This window comes from Ranitomeya variabilis, chromosome 4 (genome assembly GCF_051348905.1).
Source record: "Ranitomeya variabilis isolate aRanVar5 chromosome 4, aRanVar5.hap1, whole genome shotgun sequence".
Classification (NCBI taxonomy): Eukaryota; Metazoa; Chordata; class Amphibia; order Anura; family Dendrobatidae; genus Ranitomeya; species Ranitomeya variabilis.
In genome coordinates this window covers 126218052-126240208 of record NC_135235.1, presented here as the reverse complement: position 1 = coordinate 126240208, position 22157 = coordinate 126218052, and positions in this window count along the sequence as shown.

The window sequence follows — 22157 nt, the reverse complement described above, 5'->3', positions numbered from 1 at the left end:
GCACACAGACAGACACCTTTAGTAGGCCGGAAAAGCCTATTGCATTTTTTAAAATGGTAATTTGGAGCAGAAGGTTGAAGCTCAGCTTTATTTAGTTGAGGGCAACACCAGGCAGGGGCACACAGACAGACACCTTTAGTAGGCCGGAAAAGCCTATTGCATTTTTTAAAATGGTAATTTAGAGCAGAAGGTTGAAGCTCAGCTTTATTTAGTTGAGGGCAACACCAGGGAGGGGCAGAAGCCGTTAGTAGGCCCTAACCACCATTTTTTTTTTTAAAAACCACTTAATGAGAGCCGGAAGGTTGAAGCTCAGCTTTATTTAGTTGAGGGCAACACCAGGCAGGGGCACACAGACAGACACCTTTAGTAGGCCGGAAAAGCCTATTGCATTTTTTAAAATGGTAATTTGGAGCAGAAGGTTGAAGCTCAGCTTTATTTAGTTGAGGGCAACACCAGGGAGGGGCAGAAGCCGTTAGTAGGCCCTAACCACCATTTTTTTTTTTTAAAACCACTTAATGAGAGCCGGAAGGTTGAAGCTCAGCTTTATTTAGTTGAGGACAACACCAGGCAGGGGCACACAGACAGACACCTTTAGTAGGCCGGAAAAGCCTATTGCATTTTTTAAAATGGTAATTTGGAGCAGAAGGTTGAAGCTCAGCTTTATTTAGTTGAGGGCAACACCAGGCAGGGGCACACAGACAGACACCTTTAGTAGGCCGGAAAAGCCTATTGCATTTTTTAAAATGGTAATTTGGAGCAGAAGGTTGAAGCTCAGCTTTATTTAGTTGAGGGCAACACCAGGCAGGGGCACACAGACAGACACCTTTAGTAGGCCGGAAAAGCCTATTGCATTTTTTAAAATGGTAATTTGGAGCAGAAGGTTGAAGCTCAGCTTTATTTAGTTGAGGGCAACACCAGGGAGGGGCAGAAGCCGTTAGTAGGCCCTAACCACCATTTTTTTTTTTTAAAACCACTTAATGAGAGCCGGAAGGTTGAAGCTCAGCTTTATTTAGTTGAGGACAACACCAGGCAGGGGCACACAGACAGACACCTTTAGTAGGCCGGAAAAGCCTATTGCATTTTTTAAAATGGTAATTTGGAGCAGAAGGTTGAAGCTCAGCTTTATTTAGTTGAGGGCAACACCAGGCAGGGGCACACAGACAGACACCTTTAGTAGGCCGGAAAAGCCTATTGCATTTTTTAAAATGGTAATTTAGAGCAGAAGGTTGAAGCTCAGCTTTATTTAGTTGAGGGCAACACCAGGGAGGGGCAGAAGCCGTTAGTAGGCCCTAACCACCATTTTTTTTTTTAAAAAACCACTTAATGAGAGCCGGAAGGTTGAAGCTCAGCTTTATTTAGTTGAGGGCAACACCAGGCAGGGGCACACAGACAGACACCTTTAGTAGGCCGGAAAAGCCTATTGCATTTTTTAAAATGGTAATTTGGAGCAGAAGGTTGAAGCTCAGCTTTATTTAGTTGAGGGCAACACCAGGGAGGGGCAGAAGCCGTTAGTAGGCCCTAACCACCATTTTTTTTTTTTAAAACCACTTAATGAGAGCCGGAAGGTTGAAGCTCAGCTTTATTTAGTTGAGGACAACACCAGGCAGGGGCACACAGACAGACACCTTTAGTAGGCCGGAAAAGCCTATTGCATTTTTTAAAATGGTAATTTGGAGCAGAAGGTTGAAGCTCAGCTTTATTTAGTTGAGGGCAACACCAGGCAGGGGCACACAGACAGACACCTTTAGTAGGCCGGAAAAGCCTATTGCATTTTTTAAAATGGTAATTTGGAGCAGAAGGTTGAAGCTCAGCTTTATTTAGTTGAGGGCAACACCAGGGAGGGGCAGAAGCCGTTAGTAGGCCCTAACCACCATTTTTTTTTTTTAAAACCACTTAATGAGAGCCGGAAGGTTGAAGCTCAGCTTTATTTAGTTGAGGACAACACCAGGCAGGGGCACACAGACAGACACCTTTAGTAGGCCGGAAAAGCCTATTGCATTTTTTAAAATGGTAATTTGGAGCAGAAGGTTGAAGCTCAGCTTTATTTAGTTGAGGGCAACACCAGGCAGGGGCACACAGACAGACACCTTTAGTAGGCCGGAAAAGCCTATTGCATTTTTTAAAATGGTAATTTGGAGCAGAAGGTTGAAGCTCAGCTTTATTTAGTTGAGGGCAACACCAGGCAGGGGCACACAGACAGACACCTTTAGTAGGCCGGAAAAGCCTATTGCATTTTTTAAAATGGTAATTTGGAGCAGAAGGTTGAAGCTCAGCTTTATTTAGTTGAGGGCAACACCAGGGAGGGGCAGAAGCCGTTAGTAGGCCCTAACCACCATTTTTTTTTTTTAAAACCACTTAATGAGAGCCGGAAGGTTGAAGCTCAGCTTTATTTAGTTGAGGACAACACCAGGCAGGGGCACACAGACAGACACCTTTAGTAGGCCGGAAAAGCCTATTGCATTTTTTAAAATGGTAATTTGGAGCAGAAGGTTGAAGCTCAGCTTTATTTAGTTGAGGGCAACACCAGGCAGGGGCACACAGACAGACACCTTTAGTAGGCCGGAAAAGCCTATTGCATTTTTTAAAATGGTAATTTGGAGCAGAAGGTTGAAGCTCAGCTTTATTTAGTTGAGGGCAACACCAGGGAGGGGCAGAAGCCGTTAGTAGGCCCTAACCACCATTTTTTTTTTTTAAAACCACTTAATGAGAGCCGGAAGGTTGAAGCTCAGCTTTATTTAGTTGAGGACAACACCAGGCAGGGGCACACAGACAGACACCTTTAGTAGGCCGGAAAAGCCTATTGCATTTTTTAAAATGGTAATTTGGAGCAGAAGGTTGAAGCTCAGCTTTATTTAGTTGAGGGCAACACCAGGCAGGGGCACACAGACAGACACCTTTAGTAGGCCGGAAAAGCCTATTGCATTTTTTAAAATGGTAATTTGGAGCAGAAGGTTGAAGCTCAGCTTTATTTAGTTGAGGGCAACACCAGGGAGGGGCAGAAGCCGTTAGTAGGCCCTAACCACCATTTTTTTTTTTAAAACCACTTAATGAGAGCCGGAAGGTTGAAGCTCAGCTTTATTTAGTTGAGGACAACACCAGGCAGGGGCACACAGACAGACACCTTTAGTAGGCCGGAAAAGCCTATTGCATTTTTTAAAATGGTAATTTGGAGCAGAAGGTTGAAGCTCAGCTTTATTTAGTTGAGGGCAACACCAGGCAGGGGCAGAAGCCGTTAGTAGGCCCTAACCACCATTTTTTTTTTTTTAAACCACTTAATGAGAGCCGGAAGGTTGAAGCTCAGCTTTATTTAGTTGAGGACAACACCAGGCAGGGGCACACAGACACCTTTAGTAGGCCGGAAAAGCCTATTGCATTTTTTAAAATGGTAATTTGGAGCAGAAGGTTGAAGCTCAGCTTTATTTAGTTGAGGGCAACACCAGGCAGGGGCACACAGACAGACACCTTTAGTAGGCCGGAAAAGCCTATTGCATTTTTTAAAATGGTAATTTGGAGCAGAAGGTTGAAGCTCAGCTTTATTTAGTTGAGGGCAACACCAGGGAGGGGCAGAAGCCGTTAGTAGGCCCTAACCACCATTTTTTTTTTTTAAAACCACTTAATGAGAGCCGGAAGGTTGAAGCTCAGCTTTATTTAGTTGAGGGCAACACCAGGCAGGGGCACACAGACAGACACCTTTAGTAGGCCGGAAAAGCCTATTGCATTTTTTAAAATGGTAATTTGGAGCAGAAGGTTGAAGCTCAGCTTTATTTAGTTGAGGGCAACACCAGGGAGGGGCAGAAGCCGTTAGTAGGCCCTAACCACCATTTTTTTTTTTTAAAACCACTTAATGAGAGCCGGAAGGTTGAAGCTCAGCTTTATTTAGTTGAGGACAACACCAGGCAGGGGCACACAGACAGACACCTTTAGTAGGCCGGAAAAGCCTATTGCATTTTTTAAAATGGTAATTTGGAGCAGAAGGTTGAAGCTCAGCTTTATTTAGTTGAGGGCAACACCAGGCAGGGGCACACAGACAGACACCTTTAGTAGGCCGGAAAAGCCTATTGCATTTTTTAAAATGGTAATTTGGAGCAGAAGGTTGAAGCTCAGCTTTATTTAGTTGAGGGCAACACCAGGGAGGGGCAGAAGCCGTTAGTAGGCCCTAACCACCATTTTTTTTTTTTAAAACCACTTAATGAGAGCCGGAAGGTTGAAGCTCAGCTTTATTTAGTTGAGGACAACACCAGGCAGGGGCACACAGACAGACACCTTTAGTAGGCCGGAAAAGCCTATTGCATTTTTTAAAATGGTAATTTGGAGCAGAAGGTTGAAGCTCAGCTTTATTTAGTTGAGGGCAACACCAGGCAGGGGCACACAGACAGACACCTTTAGTAGGCCGGAAAAGCCTATTGCATTTTTTAAAATGGTAATTTGGAGCAGAAGGTTGAAGCTCAGCTTTATTTAGTTGAGGGCAACACCAGGCAGGGGCACACAGACAGACACCTTTAGTAGGCCGGAAAAGCCTATTGCATTTTTTAAAATGGTAATTTAGAGCAGAAGGTTGAAGCTCAGCTTTATTTAGTTGAGGGCAACACCAGGGAGGGGCAGAAGCCGTTAGTAGGCCCTAACCACCATTTTTTTTTTTTAAAACCACTTAATGAGAGCCGGAAGGTTGAAGCTCAGCTTTATTTAGTTGAGGGCAACACCAGGCAGGGGCACACAGACAGACACCTTTAGTAGGCCGGAAAAGCCTATTGCATTTTTTAAAATGGTAATTTGGAGCAGAAGGTTGAAGCTCAGCTTTATTTAGTTGAGGGCAACACCAGGGAGGGGCAGAAGCCGTTAGTAGGCCCTAACCACCATTTTTTTTTTTTAAAACCACTTAATGAGAGCCGGAAGGTTGAAGCTCAGCTTTATTTAGTTGAGGACAACACCAGGCAGGGGCACACAGACAGACACCTTTAGTAGGCCGGAAAAGCCTATTGCATTTTTTAAAATGGTAATTTGGAGCAGAAGGTTGAAGCTCAGCTTTATTTAGTTGAGGGCAACACCAGGCAGGGGCACACAGACAGACACCTTTAGTAGGCCGGAAAAGCCTATTGCATTTTTTAAAATGGTAATTTGGAGCAGAAGGTTGAAGCTCAGCTTTATTTAGTTGAGGGCAACACCAGGCAGGGGCACACAGACAGACACCTTTAGTAGGCCGGAAAAGCCTATTGCATTTTTTAAAATGGTAATTTGGAGCAGAAGGTTGAAGCTCAGCTTTATTTAGTTGAGGGCAACACCAGGGAGGGGCAGAAGCCGTTAGTAGGCCCTAACCACCATTTTTTTTTTTTAAAACCACTTAATGAGAGCCGGAAGGTTGAAGCTCAGCTTTATTTAGTTGAGGACAACACCAGGCAGGGGCACACAGACAGACACCTTTAGTAGGCCGGAAAAGCCTATTGCATTTTTTAAAATGGTAATTTGGAGCAGAAGGTTGAAGCTCAGCTTTATTTAGTTGAGGGCAACACCAGGCAGGGGCACACAGACAGACACCTTTAGTAGGCCGGAAAAGCCTATTGCATTTTTTAAAATGGTAATTTAGAGCAGAAGGTTGAAGCTCAGCTTTATTTAGTTGAGGGCAACACCAGGGAGGGGCAGAAGCCGTTAGTAGGCCCTAACCACCATTTTTTTTTTTAAAAAACCACTTAATGAGAGCCGGAAGGTTGAAGCTCAGCTTTATTTAGTTGAGGGCAACACCAGGCAGGGGCACACAGACAGACACCTTTAGTAGGCCGGAAAAGCCTATTGCATTTTTTAAAATGGTAATTTGGAGCAGAAGGTTGAAGCTCAGCTTTATTTAGTTGAGGGCAACACCAGGGAGGGGCAGAAGCCGTTAGTAGGCCCTAACCACCATTTTTTTTTTTTAAAACCACTTAATGAGAGCCGGAAGGTTGAAGCTCAGCTTTATTTAGTTGAGGACAACACCAGGCAGGGGCACACAGACAGACACCTTTAGTAGGCCGGAAAAGCCTATTGCATTTTTTAAAATGGTAATTTGGAGCAGAAGGTTGAAGCTCAGCTTTATTTAGTTGAGGGCAACACCAGGCAGGGGCACACAGACAGACACCTTTAGTAGGCCGGAAAAGCCTATTGCATTTTTTAAAATGGTAATTTGGAGCAGAAGGTTGAAGCTCAGCTTTATTTAGTTGAGGGCAACACCAGGGAGGGGCAGAAGCCGTTAGTAGGCCCTAACCACCATTTTTTTTTTTTAAAACCACTTAATGAGAGCCGGAAGGTTGAAGCTCAGCTTTATTTAGTTGAGGACAACACCAGGCAGGGGCACACAGACAGACACCTTTAGTAGGCCGGAAAAGCCTATTGCATTTTTTAAAATGGTAATTTGGAGCAGAAGGTTGAAGCTCAGCTTTATTTAGTTGAGGGCAACACCAGGCAGGGGCACACAGACAGACACCTTTAGTAGGCCGGAAAAGCCTATTGCATTTTTTAAAATGGTAATTTGGAGCAGAAGGTTGAAGCTCAGCTTTATTTAGTTGAGGGCAACACCAGGCAGGGGCACACAGACAGACACCTTTAGTAGGCCGGAAAAGCCTATTGCATTTTTTAAAATGGTAATTTGGAGCAGAAGGTTGAAGCTCAGCTTTATTTAGTTGAGGGCAACACCAGGGAGGGGCAGAAGCCGTTAGTAGGCCCTAACCACCATTTTTTTTTTTTAAAACCACTTAATGAGAGCCGGAAGGTTGAAGCTCAGCTTTATTTAGTTGAGGACAACACCAGGCAGGGGCACACAGACAGACACCTTTAGTAGGCCGGAAAAGCCTATTGCATTTTTTAAAATGGTAATTTGGAGCAGAAGGTTGAAGCTCAGCTTTATTTAGTTGAGGGCAACACCAGGCAGGGGCACACAGACAGACACCTTTAGTAGGCCGGAAAAGCCTATTGCATTTTTTAAAATGGTAATTTGGAGCAGAAGGTTGAAGCTCAGCTTTATTTAGTTGAGGGCAACACCAGGGAGGGGCAGAAGCCGTTAGTAGGCCCTAACCACCATTTTTTTTTTTTAAAACCACTTAATGAGAGCCGGAAGGTTGAAGCTCAGCTTTATTTAGTTGAGGACAACACCAGGCAGGGGCACACAGACAGACACCTTTAGTAGGCCGGAAAAGCCTATTGCATTTTTTAAAATGGTAATTTGGAGCAGAAGGTTGAAGCTCAGCTTTATTTAGTTGAGGGCAACACCAGGCAGGGGCACACAGACAGACACCTTTAGTAGGCCGGAAAAGCCTATTGCATTTTTTAAAATGGTAATTTGGAGCAGAAGGTTGAAGCTCAGCTTTATTTAGTTGAGGGCAACACCAGGGAGGGGCAGAAGCCGTTAGTAGGCCCTAACCACCATTTTTTTTTTTTAAAACCACTTAATGAGAGCCGGAAGGTTGAAGCTCAGCTTTATTTAGTTGAGGACAACACCAGGCAGGGGCACACAGACAGACACCTTTAGTAGGCCGGAAAAGCCTATTGCATTTTTTAAAATGGTAATTTGGAGCAGAAGGTTGAAGCTCAGCTTTATTTAGTTGAGGGCAACACCAGGCAGGGGCACACAGACAGACACCTTTAGTAGGCCGGAAAAGCCTATTGCATTTTTTAAAATGGTAATTTGGAGCAGAAGGTTGAAGCTCAGCTTTATTTAGTTGAGGGCAACACCAGGGAGGGGCAGAAGCCGTTAGTAGGCCCTAACCACCATTTTTTTTTTTAAAACCACTTAATGAGAGCCGGAAGGTTGAAGCTCAGCTTTATTTAGTTGAGGACAACACCAGGCAGGGGCACACAGACAGACACCTTTAGTAGGCCGGAAAAGCCTATTGCATTTTTTAAAATGGTAATTTGGAGCAGAAGGTTGAAGCTCAGCTTTATTTAGTTGAGGGCAACACCAGGCAGGGGCAGAAGCCGTTAGTAGGCCCTAACCACCATTTTTTTTTTTTTAAACCACTTAATGAGAGCCGGAAGGTTGAAGCTCAGCTTTATTTAGTTGAGGACAACACCAGGCAGGGGCACACAGACACCTTTAGTAGGCCGGAAAAGCCTATTGCATTTTTTAAAATGGTAATTTGGAGCAGAAGGTTGAAGCTCAGCTTTATTTAGTTGAGGGCAACACCAGGCAGGGGCACACAGACAGACACCTTTAGTAGGCCGGAAAAGCCTATTGCATTTTTTAAAATGGTAATTTGGAGCAGAAGGTTGAAGCTCAGCTTTATTTAGTTGAGGGCAACACCAGGGAGGGGCAGAAGCCGTTAGTAGGCCCTAACCACCATTTTTTTTTTTTAAAACCACTTAATGAGAGCCGGAAGGTTGAAGCTCAGCTTTATTTAGTTGAGGACAACACCAGGCAGGGGCACACAGACAGACACCTTTAGTAGGCCGGAAAAGCCTATTGCATTTTTTAAAATGGTAATTTGGAGCAGAAGGTTGAAGCTCAGCTTTATTTAGTTGAGGGCAACACCAGGCAGGGGCACACAGACAGACACCTTTAGTAGGCCGGAAAAGCCTATTGCATTTTTTAAAATGGTAATTTGGAGCAGAAGGTTGAAGCTCAGCTTTATTTAGTTGAGGGCAACACCAGGGAGGGGCAGAAGCCGTTAGTAGGCCCTAACCACCATTTTTTTTTTTTAAAACCACTTAATGAGAGCCGGAAGGTTGAAGCTCAGCTTTATTTAGTTGAGGACAACACCAGGCAGGGGCACACAGACAGACACCTTTAGTAGGCCGGAAAAGCCTATTGCATTTTTTAAAATGGTAATTTGGAGCAGAAGGTTGAAGCTCAGCTTTATTTAGTTGAGGGCAACACCAGGGAGGGGCAGAAGCCGTTAGTAGGCCCTAACCAAAGTTGAAGGCCAAATGCAGTTTAATTTCTGATACTATAGGCCGAAAGCCAGAAGGTGGAAGCTCCGATTTAGACAGTGGAGGACAATTTGAATTAGGGACTGCAGACAGACTTAGTAGGCTGTCCCCTGTGGACCATGCATCCACCACCTCAACCCATTGCGCCGTAATGGACACGTAATCTTCCGTGGCCATGCCTACAGGTCCATGCGTCTGTTGTCAGGTGCACCTTTGTACTCACAGATTGCCAGAGTGCATGGACAATGCGGTCTTCTACATGCTGGTGGAGGGTTGGGATGGCTTTTCTCGCAAAAGAAGTGTCGACTGGTTAGCTTGTAGCGTGGTACAGCGTAGTCCATCATGGCCTTATTAATAGTAAATAAAATATATAACTAGGCTCTATGAACTTTTAAATAGGTTCCAGGGGTACACGGGCAGCATTGGTGTGGTCAGTGGAGGAGTATTGCAAGTAGGGGCTGCAGACAGGCTATCAAAGGCCTAAAATAACAAACAGTAGGCAGTCATGGCAGTTTTACATCGGTTACATGGATACACAGGCAGGCACTCCAGGCAGCATTGTGGTCAGTGGAGGAGTATTGCAAGTAGGGGCCGCAGACAGGCTATCAAAGGCCTAAAATAACAAACAGTAGGCAGTCATGGCAGTTTTACATCGGTTACATGGATACACAGGCAGGCACTCCAGGCAGCATTGTGGTCAGTGGAGGAGTATTGCAAGTAGGGGCCGCAGACAGGCTATCAAAGGCCTAAAATAACAAACAGTAGGCAGTCATGGCAGTTTTACATCGGTTACATGGATACACAGGCAGGCACTCCAGGCAGCATTGTGGTCAGTGGAGGAGTATTGCAAGTAGGGGCCGCAGACAGGCTATCAAAGGCCTAACATAACAAACAATAGGCTCATGGCAGTTTTACAGCGGTTACATGGATACACGGGCAGGCAGCTTGGTGGTCAGTGGAGGAGTATTTAAAGTAGGGACCGCAGACAGGCTTCAAAGGCCTAACATAAGAAAATGGGCTGGCTGTAGGCACTTTATAATTGGTTCCAGGGGTACACGGGCAGCAGTGGTCTGGCCAGTGGAGGACTAGTGGAAGGAGGGACCGCAGACAGGCTTCAAAGGCCTAACATAAAAAAACGGGCTGGCTGTAGGCACTTTATAATTGGTTCCAGGGGTACACGGGCAGCAGTGGTCTGGTCAGTGGAGGACTAGTGGAAGGAGGGACCGCAGACAGGCTTCAAAGGCCTAACATAAAAAAACGGGCTGGCTGTAGGCACTTTATAATTGGTTCCAGGGGTACACGGGCAGCAGTGGTCTGGTCAGTGGAGGACTAGTGGAAGGAGGGACCGCAGACAGGCTTCAAAGGCCTAACATAAAAAAACGGGCTGGCTGTAGGCACTTTATAATTGGTTCCAGGGGTACACGGGCAGCAGTGGTCTGGTCAGTGGAGGACTAGTGGAAGGAGGGACCGCAGACAGGCTTCAAAGGCCTAACATAAAAAAATGGGCTGGCTGTAGGCACTTTATAATTGGTTCCAGGGGTACACGGGCAGCAGTGGTCTGGTCAGTGGAGGACTAGTGGAAGGAGGGACCGCAGACAGGCTTCAAAGGCCTAACATAAAAAAATGGGCTGGCTGTAGGCACTTTATAATTGGTTCCAGGGGTACACGGGCAGCAGTGGTCTGGTCAGTGGAGGACTAGTGGAAGGAGGGACCGCAGACAGGCTTCAAAGGCCTAACATAAAAAAATGGGCTGGCTGTAGGCACTTTATAATTGGTTCCAGGGGTACACGGGCAGCAGTGGTCTGGTCAGTGGAGGACTAGTGGAAGGAGGGACCGCAGACAGGCTTCAAAGGCCTAACATAAAAAAATGGGCTGGCGGTAGGCACTTTATTATTGGTTCCAGGGGTACACGGGCAGCAGTGGTCTGGTCAGTGGAGGCCTAGTGGAAGGAGGGACCGCAGACAGGCTTCAAAGGCCTAAAATAACAAACAATAGGCTTATGGCAGTTTTACAGCGGTTACATGGATACACGGGCAGGCAGCTGGTGATGAGTGGAGGAGTATTTAAAGTAGGGACCGCAGACAGGCTATCAAAGGCCTAAAATAACAAACAATAGGCTTATGGCAGTTTTACAGCGGTTACATGGATACACGGGCAGGCAGCTTGGTGGTCAGTGGAGGAGTATTTAAAGTAGGGACCGCAGACAGGCTATCAAAGGCCTAAAATAACAAACAATAGGCTCATGGCAGTTTTACAGCGGTTACATGGATACACGGGCAGGCAGCTTGGTGGTGAGTGGAGGAGTATTTAAAGTAGGGACCGCAGACAGGCTATCAAAGGCCTAAAATAACAAACAATAGGCTTATGGCAGTTTTACAGCGGTTACATGGATACACGGGCAGGCAGCTGGTGATGAGTGGAGGAGTATTTAAAGTAGGGACCGCAGACAGGCTAGCAAAGGCCTAAAATAACAAACAATAGGCTTATGGCAGTTTTACAGCGGTTACATGGATACACGGGCAGGCAGCTTGGTGGTCAGTGGAGGAGTATTTAAAGTAGGGACCGCAGACAGGCTATCAAAGGCCTAAAATAACAAACAATAGGCTTATGGCAGTTTTACAGCGGTTACATGGATACACGGGCAGGCAGCTTGGTGGTCAGTGGAGGAGTATTTAAAGTAGGGACCGCAGACAGGCTATCAAAGGCCTAAAATAACAAACAATAGGCTCATGGCAGCTTTACAGCGGTTACATGGATACACAGGCAGCTTGGTGGTGAGTGGAGGAGTAGTGCAAGGAGTGTCTGTCCCAGTACTCCCAAAATATAAATAGATGTTAATGTCTCGCAAAACAACCAAAACAAAAAAAAAGGTGGCATACTTAGGTACAGGGGTGGGCTCATCTACTGAGTTTCTGACATAGTAATTTGGCAGTAACTATTTAATGGTGCCAATATAGGACACAGACACAGACTACTTTAAGTTGCATCATAGATGTCTACAAATTTGTATTGTCAGTGCCAGACATTGAATGATGTCAGCGAATAGACTAAAGATTGGTGGAGCTGTGCGACATAATTTTGCACGTGGTAGAGCACATTTTGAGCTGGGGTAGGGGGGAACTCTCTTGAGGCCGGCGGGACCGCCCCAGGGCCCCTCATGTTACAACGGTGTGTCTGACGTTGGGTGCGCACCACCACCGCCAGAGACACTACATTGTACTATGAGGGACCCAGTAGCAATGCCGTCAACCAAAAGCGAGCACACCCACCTCTTCAGACAAACAGCAGTCTCACGGGTGCTTGCGCCAAGTCGCGATACCACGGCCCCGTGTGGGGAGTTTTGCCATTTAGGGAGGTGTAAACATGTCGTATGCTGTACAATCAGCTGCAGCAAATTAGACATTAGAAAAGTAATTCACAGGCAAGAGCTTTTCATAGGAAAGCTAGGTGTCGGCCGGGCAAGGTGGGGCAAAAGATTTCGAAATCCAGTTGTGGTTCATTTTAATGAATGTTAGATCGTCAACATTTTGGGTAGCCAGACGAGTCCTTTTTTCGGTTAATATTGAACCTGCAGCACTGAATACTCTTTCTGATAGGACACTTGCTGCCGGGCAAGCAAGCTCCTGCAATGCATATTCTGCCAATTCTGGCCAGGTGTCTAATTTGGAGGCCCAGTAATCAAATGGGAATGACGGTTGAGGGAGAACATCGATAAGGGATGAAAAATAGTTAGTAACCATACTGGACAAATGTTGTCTCCTGTCACTTTCAATTGATGCAGCAGTACCTGTCCTGTCTGCGGTCATAGCAAAATCACTCCACAACCTGGTCAGAAAACCCCTCTGTCCAACGCCACTTCTGATGTGTGCACCCCTAACACTCCTAGTCTGCTGCCCCCTGGAGCTCGTGTGAGAACGATCACGTGCGCTGTGTGCTGGGAATGCCTGAAGCAAACGGTCAACAAGAGTTGATTGTTTGGTTGCTAATATTAGTTCCAAGTTCTCATGTGGCATAATATTTTGCAATTTGCCTTTATAGCGTGGATCAAGGAGGCAGGCCAACCAGTAATCGTCATCGTTCATCATTTTCGTAATGCGTGTGTCCCTTTTTAGGATACGTAAGGCATAATCCGCCATGTGGGCCAAAGTTCCAGTTGTCAAATCTCCGGTTGTGATTGGTTGAGGGGCAGTTGCAGGCAAATCTACGTCACTTGTGTCCCTCAAAAAACCAGAACCCGGCCGTGACACGCAACCAATTTCCTGTGCCCCCAGGAAAGGTTCGGCATTAAAAATATACTCATCCCCATCATCCTCCTCGTCCTCCACCTCCTCTTCGCCCGCTACCTCGTCCTGTACACTGCCCTGACCAGACAATGGCTGACTGTCATCAAGGCTTTCCTCTTCCTCTGGTGCAGACGCCTGCTCCTTTATGTGCGTCAAACTTTGCATCAGCAGACGCATTAGGGGGATGCTCATGCTTATTACGGCGTTGTCTGCACTAACCAGCCGTGTGCATTCCTCAAAACACTGAAGGACTTGACACATGTCTTGTATCTTAGACCACTGCACACCTGACAACTCCATGTCTGCCATCCTACTGCCTGCCCGTGTATCCTCCCACAAATAAATAACAGCACGCCTCTGTTCGCACAGTCTCTGAAGCATGTGCAGTGTTGAGTTCCACCTTGTTGCAACGTCTATGATTAGGCGATGCTGGGGAAGGTTCAAAGACCGCTGATAGGTCTGCATACGGCTGGCGTGTACAGGCGAACGTCGGATATGTGAGCAAAGTGCACGCACTTTGAGGAGCAGGTCGGAGAACCCAGGATAAGTTTTCAATAAGCACTGCACCACCAGGTTTAAGGTGTGAGCCAGGCAAGGAATGTGTTTCAGTTGGGAAAGGGAGATGGCAGCCATGAAATTCCTTCCGTTATCACTCACTACCTTGCCTGCCTCAAGATCTACTGTGCCCAGCCACGACTGCGTTTCTTGTTGCAAGAACTCGGACAGAACTTCCGCGGTGTGTCTGTTGTCGCCCAAGCACTTCATAGCCAATACAGCCTGCTGACGCTTGGCAGTAGCTGGCCCATAATGGGACAACTGGTGTGCAACAGTGTCATCTGCCGATGGAGTGGTTGGCAGACTGCGTTCTGTGGAAGAGCTGTAGCTTCTGCAGGAGGACGAGGAGGAGGAGGAGGAGGGGGTGCGAACGCCTACAGCCAACTGTTTCCTAGACCGTGGGCTAGGCACAACTGTCCCTAAATTGATGTCGCCTGTGGACCCTGCATCCACCACATTCACCCAGTGTGCCGTGATGGACACATAACGTCCCTGGCCATGCCTACTGGTCCATGCATCTGTAGTCAGGTGCACCTTTGTACTCACAGATTGCCTGAGTGCATGGACGATGCGCTGTTTAACATGCTGGTGCAGGGCTGGGATGGCTTTTCTGGAAAAAAAGTGTCGACTGGGTAGCTCGTATCGTGGTTCAGCGTACTCCATCAGGGCTTTGAAAGCTTCGCTTTCAACTAACCGGTAGGGCATCATCTCTAACGAGATTAGTCTAGCTATGTGGGCGTTAAAACACTGTGTACGCGGATGCGAGGATAAGTACTTCCTTTTTCTAACCAGAGTCTCATGTAGGGTGAGCTGGACTGGAGAGCTGGAGATCGTGGAACTTTCGGGTGTGCCGGTGTACATGGCAGACTGAGAGACGGTTGGAGACGGTATTGTTTCCGCCGGTGCCCTAGATGCAATATTTCCTCCTACAAAACTGGTGATTCCCTGACCCTGACTGCTTTTGGCTGGCAAAGAAACCTGCACAGATACTGCCGGTGGTGCGGAAAATGGTGGCCTTACAGTGACGGAAGGGATGTTGCGTTGCTGACTAGCTTCATTGGCCGAGGGTGCTACAACCTTGAGGGACGTTTGGTAGTTAGTCCAGGCTTGAAAATGCATGGTGGTTAAGTGTCTATGCATGCAACTAGTATTTAAACTTTTCAGATTCTGACCTCTGCTTAAGCTAGTTGAACATTTTTGACAGATGACTTTGCGCTGATCAGTTGGATGTTGTTTAAAAAAATGCCAGACTGCACTCTTCCTAGACTCGGATCCCTTTTCAGGGATTGCAGACTGAGCTTTAACCGGATGGCAACGCTGTGCTCCAACAGGTTTTGGCTTTGACACGCGTTTTGGGCCAGATACGGGCCCGGCAGATGGAACCTGTTGCGATGTTGATGCCTGCTGCGGCCCCTCCTCCACCTCCGCTTCTGAACTACTGCCGCCTGCACCCTGTTCCCCCAATGGCTGCCAATCGGGGTCAATAACTGGGTCATCTATTACCTCCTCTTCGAGCTCGTGTGCAACTTCGTCTGTGTCACTGTGTCGGTCGGTGGTATAGCGTTCGTGGCGGGGCAACATAGTCTCATCAGGGTCTGATTGTGGATCTGTACCCTGAGAGGGCAATGTGGTGGTCTGAGTCAAAGGAGCAGCATAGTACTCTGGCTGTGGCTGTGCATCAGTGCACTCCATGTCAGAATCTACTTGTAATGGGCATGGCCTGTTAAATGTTTCACTTTCTAAGCCAGGGACGGTATGTGTAAAGAGCTCCATGGAGTGACCCGTTGTGTCGCCTGCTGCATCCTTCTCTCTTGTTGTAGTTTTTGCTGAGGAGGACAAGGAAGCGACTTGTCCCTGACCGTGAACATCCACAAGCGACGCGCTGCTTTTACATTTACCAGTTTCGGAAGAGGAGGCAAAAGAGCTAGAGGCTGAGTCTGCAATGTAAGCCAAAACTTGCTGTTGCTGCTCCGCCTTTAAAAGCGGTTTTCCTACTCCCAGAAAAGAGAGCGTTCGAGGCCTTGTGTAGCCTGACGACGAAACTGGCTCCACAGCTCCAGACTTAGGTGGAATATTTTTATCCCCACGACCACCTGATGCTCCACTACCACTACCATCATTACCAGCTGACAATGAACGCCCACGACGACCTCTTGCACCAGACTTCCTCATTGTTTTAAAATCTTAACCAAAGTAACTTTATTTGTTGCTGTCAAACAACTTACACGGTGAGCTATAACTTCAGTATGATTTCAATATCCCTTAACAGGTTGGTGAGACCACAAGGAAAATCAGGCACAATGTTACACACTCTGTTTTCTGTGGCACAAAATCACAGAGATGACACACACGCAGGACTGTCACTCAAGCACTAATGTCAATATTAATCTCCCACCTAAATTTATTTATTTTTTTTTCTCAGGGAGACTTTAGAAACCAAATAATATTAAAAAAAAAAAAAAAAAAAAAGGCTTTCTATGGCCCACAATTAGAGAGAGAGAGGTGGCACACCCAGGAGTCAAGACTGGCGCACAAGCTGAAAGGGCAATATTACTCTCCCACTGTTTTTTTAAGTTTTTTTTTTATTTCAGGGAGACTTTAGAAACCAAATAATATTAAAAAAACCAAAAAAAAAAATAGCCTTTCTATGGCCCACTGAATGAGAGAGAGAGGTGGCACACCCAGGAGTCAAGACTGGCACACAAGCTGAAAGGGCAATATTACTCTCCCACTGTTTTTTTATGTATTTTTTGTTTTTTAAGGGAGACTTTAGAAACCCAATAATATTTAAAAAAATAAATAAATAGGCTTTCTATGGCCCACTGAATGAGAGGGAGAGAGGTGGCACACCCAGGAGTCAAGACTGGCACACAAGCTGAAAGGGCAATATTACTCTCCCACTGTTTTTTTATGTATTTTTTGTTTTTTAAGGGAGACTTTAGAAACCCAATAATATTTAAAAAAAAAAATAAATAGGCTTTCTATGGCCCACTGAATGAGAGGGAGAGAGGTGGCACACCCAGGAGTCAAGACTGGCACACAAGCTGAAAGGGCAATATTACTCTCCCACTGTTTTTTGTATGTTTTTTTTTTTTTTTTCAGGGAGACTTTAGAAACCAAATAATAAGAAAAAAAATAAATAAATAAATAGGCTTTCTATAGCCCACTGAATGAGAGATAGCACACACAGCAGTGGCACACAAGCCCTGACTGAGGCCAATATTTTTCTCCCACTGATTGATGTAGTGTTTTTGTGTTGAGGTAGATTTTAGAACACAAATCAAGGAAAAAAAAAAATGCTTTCTATGGCCCACTGAATGAGAGAGAGGTGGCACACCCAGGAGTCAAGACTGGCACACAAGCTGAAAGGGCAATATTACTCTCCCACTGTTTTTTGTATGTTTTTTTTTTTTTTTTTCAGGGAGACTTTAGAAACCAAATAATATTAAAAAAACAAAAAAACAAAATAGCCTTTCTATGGCCCACTGAATGAGAGAGAGAGGTGGCACACCCAGGAGTCAAGACTGGCACACAAGCTGAAAGGGCAATATTACTCTCCCACTGTTTTTTTAGGTTTTTTTTTTTTTTTCAGGGAGACTTTAGAAACCAAATAATATTAAAAAAACAAAAAAAAAAATAGCCTTTCTATGGCCCACTGAATGAGAGAGAGAGGTGGCACACCCAGGAGTCAAGACTGGCACACAAGCTGAAAGGGCAATATTACTCTCCCACTGTTTTTTTATGTATTTTTTGTTTTTTAAGGGAGACTTTAGAAACCCAATAATATTTAAAAAAAAAAAATAAATAGGCTTTCTATGGCCCACTGAATGAGAGGGAGAGAGGTGGCACACCCAGGAGTCAAGACTGGCACACAAGCTGAAAGGGCAATATTACTCTCCCACTGTTTTTTTATGTTTTTTTTTTTTTTTTCAGGGAGACTTTAGAAACCAAATAATAAGAAAAAAAATAAATAAATAAATAGGCTTTCTATAGCCCACTGAATGAGAGATAGCACACACAGCAGTGGCACACAAGCCCTGACTGAGGCCAATATTTTTCTCCCACTGATTGATGTAGTGTTTTTGTGTTGAGGTAGATTTTAGAACACAAATCAAGGAAAAAAAAAAATGCTTTCTATGGCCCACTGAATGAGAGAGAGGTGGCACACCCAGGAGTCAAGACTGGCACACAAGCTGAAAGGGCAATATTACTCTCCCACTGTTTTTTTATGTATTTTTTGTTTTTTAAGGGAGACTTTAGAAACCCAATAATATTTAAAAAAATAAATAAATAGGCTTTCTATGGCCCACTGAATGAGAGGGAGAGAGGTGGCACACCCAGGAGTCAAGCCTGGCACACAAGCTGAAAGGGCAATATTACTCTCCCACTGTTTTTTTATGTATTTTTTGTTTTTTAAGGGAGACTTTAGAAACCCAATAATATTTAAAAAAAAAAAAAAATAGGCTTTCTATGGCCCACTGAATGAGAGGGAGAGAGGTGGCACACCCAGGAGTCAAGACTGGCACACAAGCTGAAAGGGCAATATTACTCTCCCACTGTTTTTTTATGTTTTTTTTTTTTTTTCAGGGAGACTTTAGAAACCAAATAATATTAAAAAAAACAAAAAAAAAAATAGCCTTTCTATGGCCCACTGAATGAGAGAGAGAGGTGGCACACCCAGGAGTCAAGACTGGCACACAAGCTGAAAGGGCAATATTACTCTCCCACTGTTTTTTTAGGTTTTTTTTTTTTTTCAGGGAGACTTTAGAAACCAAATAATATTAAAAAAAAAAAAAAAAAAAATAGGCTTTCTATAGCCCACTGAATGAGAGATAGCACACACAGCAGTGGCACACAAGCCCTGACTGAGGCCAATATTTTTCTACCACTGATTGATGTAGTGTTTTTGTGTTGAGGTAGAATTTAGAACACAAATCACGGAAAAAATAAATAGGCTTTCTATGGCCCACTCAGTGAGAGATGGCACACACAGGGATGGCACTGTAGCAGAAATGCCAATCTTAATCTCCCACAAAAAAAAAAAAAAAAAAACAGGGACTGTCCTACAATTACTATCTCCCTGCAGTAATCTAAGCCAGGTATGGCAGGCAGCAATAGGAGTGGACTGATGCACAAATTAAATAAAAAGTGTGGACAAACAAAAAAGATAGCTGTGCAGAAAGGAAGGAACAAGAGGATATGTGCTTTGAAAAAAGCAGTTGGTTTCCACAGTGGCGTACACACAGCAATACAGCTATCACGGAGCCTTCTAGGGCAGCCCAATGAGCTACAGCGCTGAGGGAAAAAAAAAAAAAAAATAGCTTCCACAGTCCCTGCACACCGAAGGTGGTGTTGGACAGTGGAAATCGCTGCAGCACAAGCGGTTTGGTGGTTAGTGGACCCTGCCTAACGCTCTCCCTGCTTCTGACAAAGCGGCAGCAACCTGTCCCTAAGCTCAGATCAGCAGCAGTAAGATGGCGGTCGGCGGGAACGCCCCTTTATAGCCCCTGTGACACCGCAGACAGCAAGCCAGTCACTGCAATGCCCTTCTCTAAGATGGTGGGGACCAGGATCTATGTCATCACGCTGCCCACACTCTGCGTTCACCTTCATTGGCTGAGAAATGGCGCTTTTCGCGTCATTGAAACGCGACTTTGGCGCGAAAGTCGCGTACCGCATGGCCGACAAGCACAGGGGTCGGATCGGGTTTCATGAGACGCCGACTTAGCCAAAAGTCGGCGACTTTTGAAAATGATCGACCCGTTTCGCTCAACCCTAGCAGCCACTAGTGGTCAAACTGCAGAAGAACAACAGGAATCACAGGTTACAGAAGGATCTCAGAAGTATACCCACAAGGGTATGATGAAATGGATCCTATATTGTAATGGTCTGGTACATGCAATGCATTTTGACATTTCAAAGGAAAGGAGACTTCTTTATCAAGTACAAAGAGACATATGGGTACACATGGGTTTAAATACACTGTAAAAGGCTCACAGACCTCACTGCGACACCTAAAACCTGCCACTGAGAAGTCCTGACATCATTGTTATAGTAACCCTGACTTCACCAATCGCTGAAGGATCGGCGTTTGTTCTATGGCACTCACCTCTAATGGCAATTGTTTGTGCCAGTAGAAAGCTGGTAAATATCTTACAGTAATGGCTGGGGTATAATACCAATTTGTAGCAAAAAGGTTTCTTGTTTGCGTGAGGGAAACCATTTTCCTTTTTTCAGACAATGTCCATTTCTGCAGACCACACCCAGTTACATGCCTGTAAAATAAAACTAAAATTTGTCTTTCATGCAACAAGAGTTATTTTCAAGTTCAGTCCAGCTTGCTAAAATTGCCAACTTCTCAAAACTTTTCTCATTCCTGTTAACACTTGGCTTCTGCAATCAAGGTAACACATCTCTTCAAGAAAGTCTGCAGTTTTCCTATACTGGTTTCCCGTTGTTAACCATTTCCTTGATCCAAGTCCCAGTTTCCATACATTGCTGCTATTAATGATTGCCCTGCTGGAAAATATCAAACTACATTTAATTATCTTTATTCCTGTGTTTAACCATTGCCTTGCTGGAATATACCAGACTGCTTTTACTTCTCTGTTACTTCTATGTTAACATACTGCCATGCTAGAAGATACCAGACTGTATTTCTGTGGTTAACTGCTTCCCTGCCGAAAGATACTAGTTTCTGATATAATTTTGGTTCTCATATCTATCCTCACACCTTACTCTGCTTCATCTCTGTTACCTGCTCCACTTATTTGCCATACTGCATTCCTTGCTGTCCTGGTCCTTTGAGCAGCAATGATAACTATACACTGCAATGTAGTTAAGTTATTGCACACCACCTGCAACATGACGTCTGACATCACCTGTTGCTGGCCTCTGATAGGTAAGTAGCTTGCATAGGTATTGGGAGTTGTAACCCTGCCTTACGCACGCAGTTGTCTCGCCTCTGTCTGAGATACTCAGGCTGTCTGCTGCCAGCTAGCCAATGTTACAGTGTCTCAGTCAAGAGGGGAGCCAGCAACAACTAAACATTTACATCCAGGTACTTTTACTTTCTTAAATATTCAGGTTTCAAGTTTATTAACCCTTTGGATTGACTGACAGCTCTGCAGTTGTTCAATAATAAAATTAGTCATCAAAATTACAAATTGCCTAATACAGTATATTCAATCCCTTATGTCTGTTTGTGCCCATATGTCTTCTTGTGCTTTAAGGAGAAGCCTCCTGTGCTTTGAAACCTCTAACACAACGTATGTATGAGACTATTACAATAAAGGACCCATTTCTTCATACCGCTATGGATCTCTCTGCCTCCATTTCTGAGATGGTTCTGCTGCGTGTGATATCACAGTCACAGCTGGTTGTCTGCAGAACTCAACCATTAGCAATATAATGTAAGTAATTAATGTTATGTCCTACAAAAAGCCAAACAGATGTAAGATAATACAGAAAAGGTCATTATATCAGTCATAAACATCCCAAGAAAAATCAAATATCTCTGTAATAATAATAAGTGCTTTGTCTTGTTTGCGCAGTAAAGTGCTAATTTTCATGCCATTAATTGCTCAAAGGAGCAGTCATAGTACTCTGGCTGTGGCTGTGCATCAGTGCACTCCATGTCAGAATATACTTGTAATGGGCATGGCCTGTTAAATGTTTCACTTTCTAAGCCAGGGACGGTATGTGTAAAGAGCTCCATGGAGTGACCCGTTGTGTCGCCTGCTGCATCCTTCTCTCTTGTTGTAGTTTTTGCTGAGGAGGACAAGGAAGCGACTTGTCCCTGACCGTGAACATCCACAAGCGACGCGCTGCTTTTACATTTACCAGTTTCGGAAGAGGAGGCAAAAGAGCTAGAGGCTGAGTCTGCAATGTAAGCCAAAACTTGCTGTTGCTGCTCCGCCTTTAAAAGCGGTTTTCCTACTCCCAGAAAAGAGAGCGTTCGAGGCCTTGTGTAGCCTGACGACGAAACTGGCTCCACAGCTCCAGACTTAGGTGGAATATTTTTATCCCCACGACCACCTGATGCTCCACTACCACTACCATCATTACCAGCTGACAATGAACGCCCACGACGACCTCTTGCACCAGACTTCCTCATTGTTTTAAAATCTTAACCAAAGTAACTTTATTTGTTGCTGTCAAACAACTTACACGGTGAGCTATAACTTCAGTATGATTTCAATATCCCTTAACAGGTTGGTGAGACCACAAGGAAAATCAGGCACAATGTTACACACTCTGTTTTCTGTGGCACAAAATCACAGAGATGACACACACGCAGGACTGTCACTCAAGCACTAATGTCAATATTAATCTCCCACCTAATTTATTTATTTTTTTTTCTCAGGGAGACTTTAGAAACCAAATAATATTAAAAAAAAAAAAAAAAAAAAAGGCTTTCTATGGCCCACA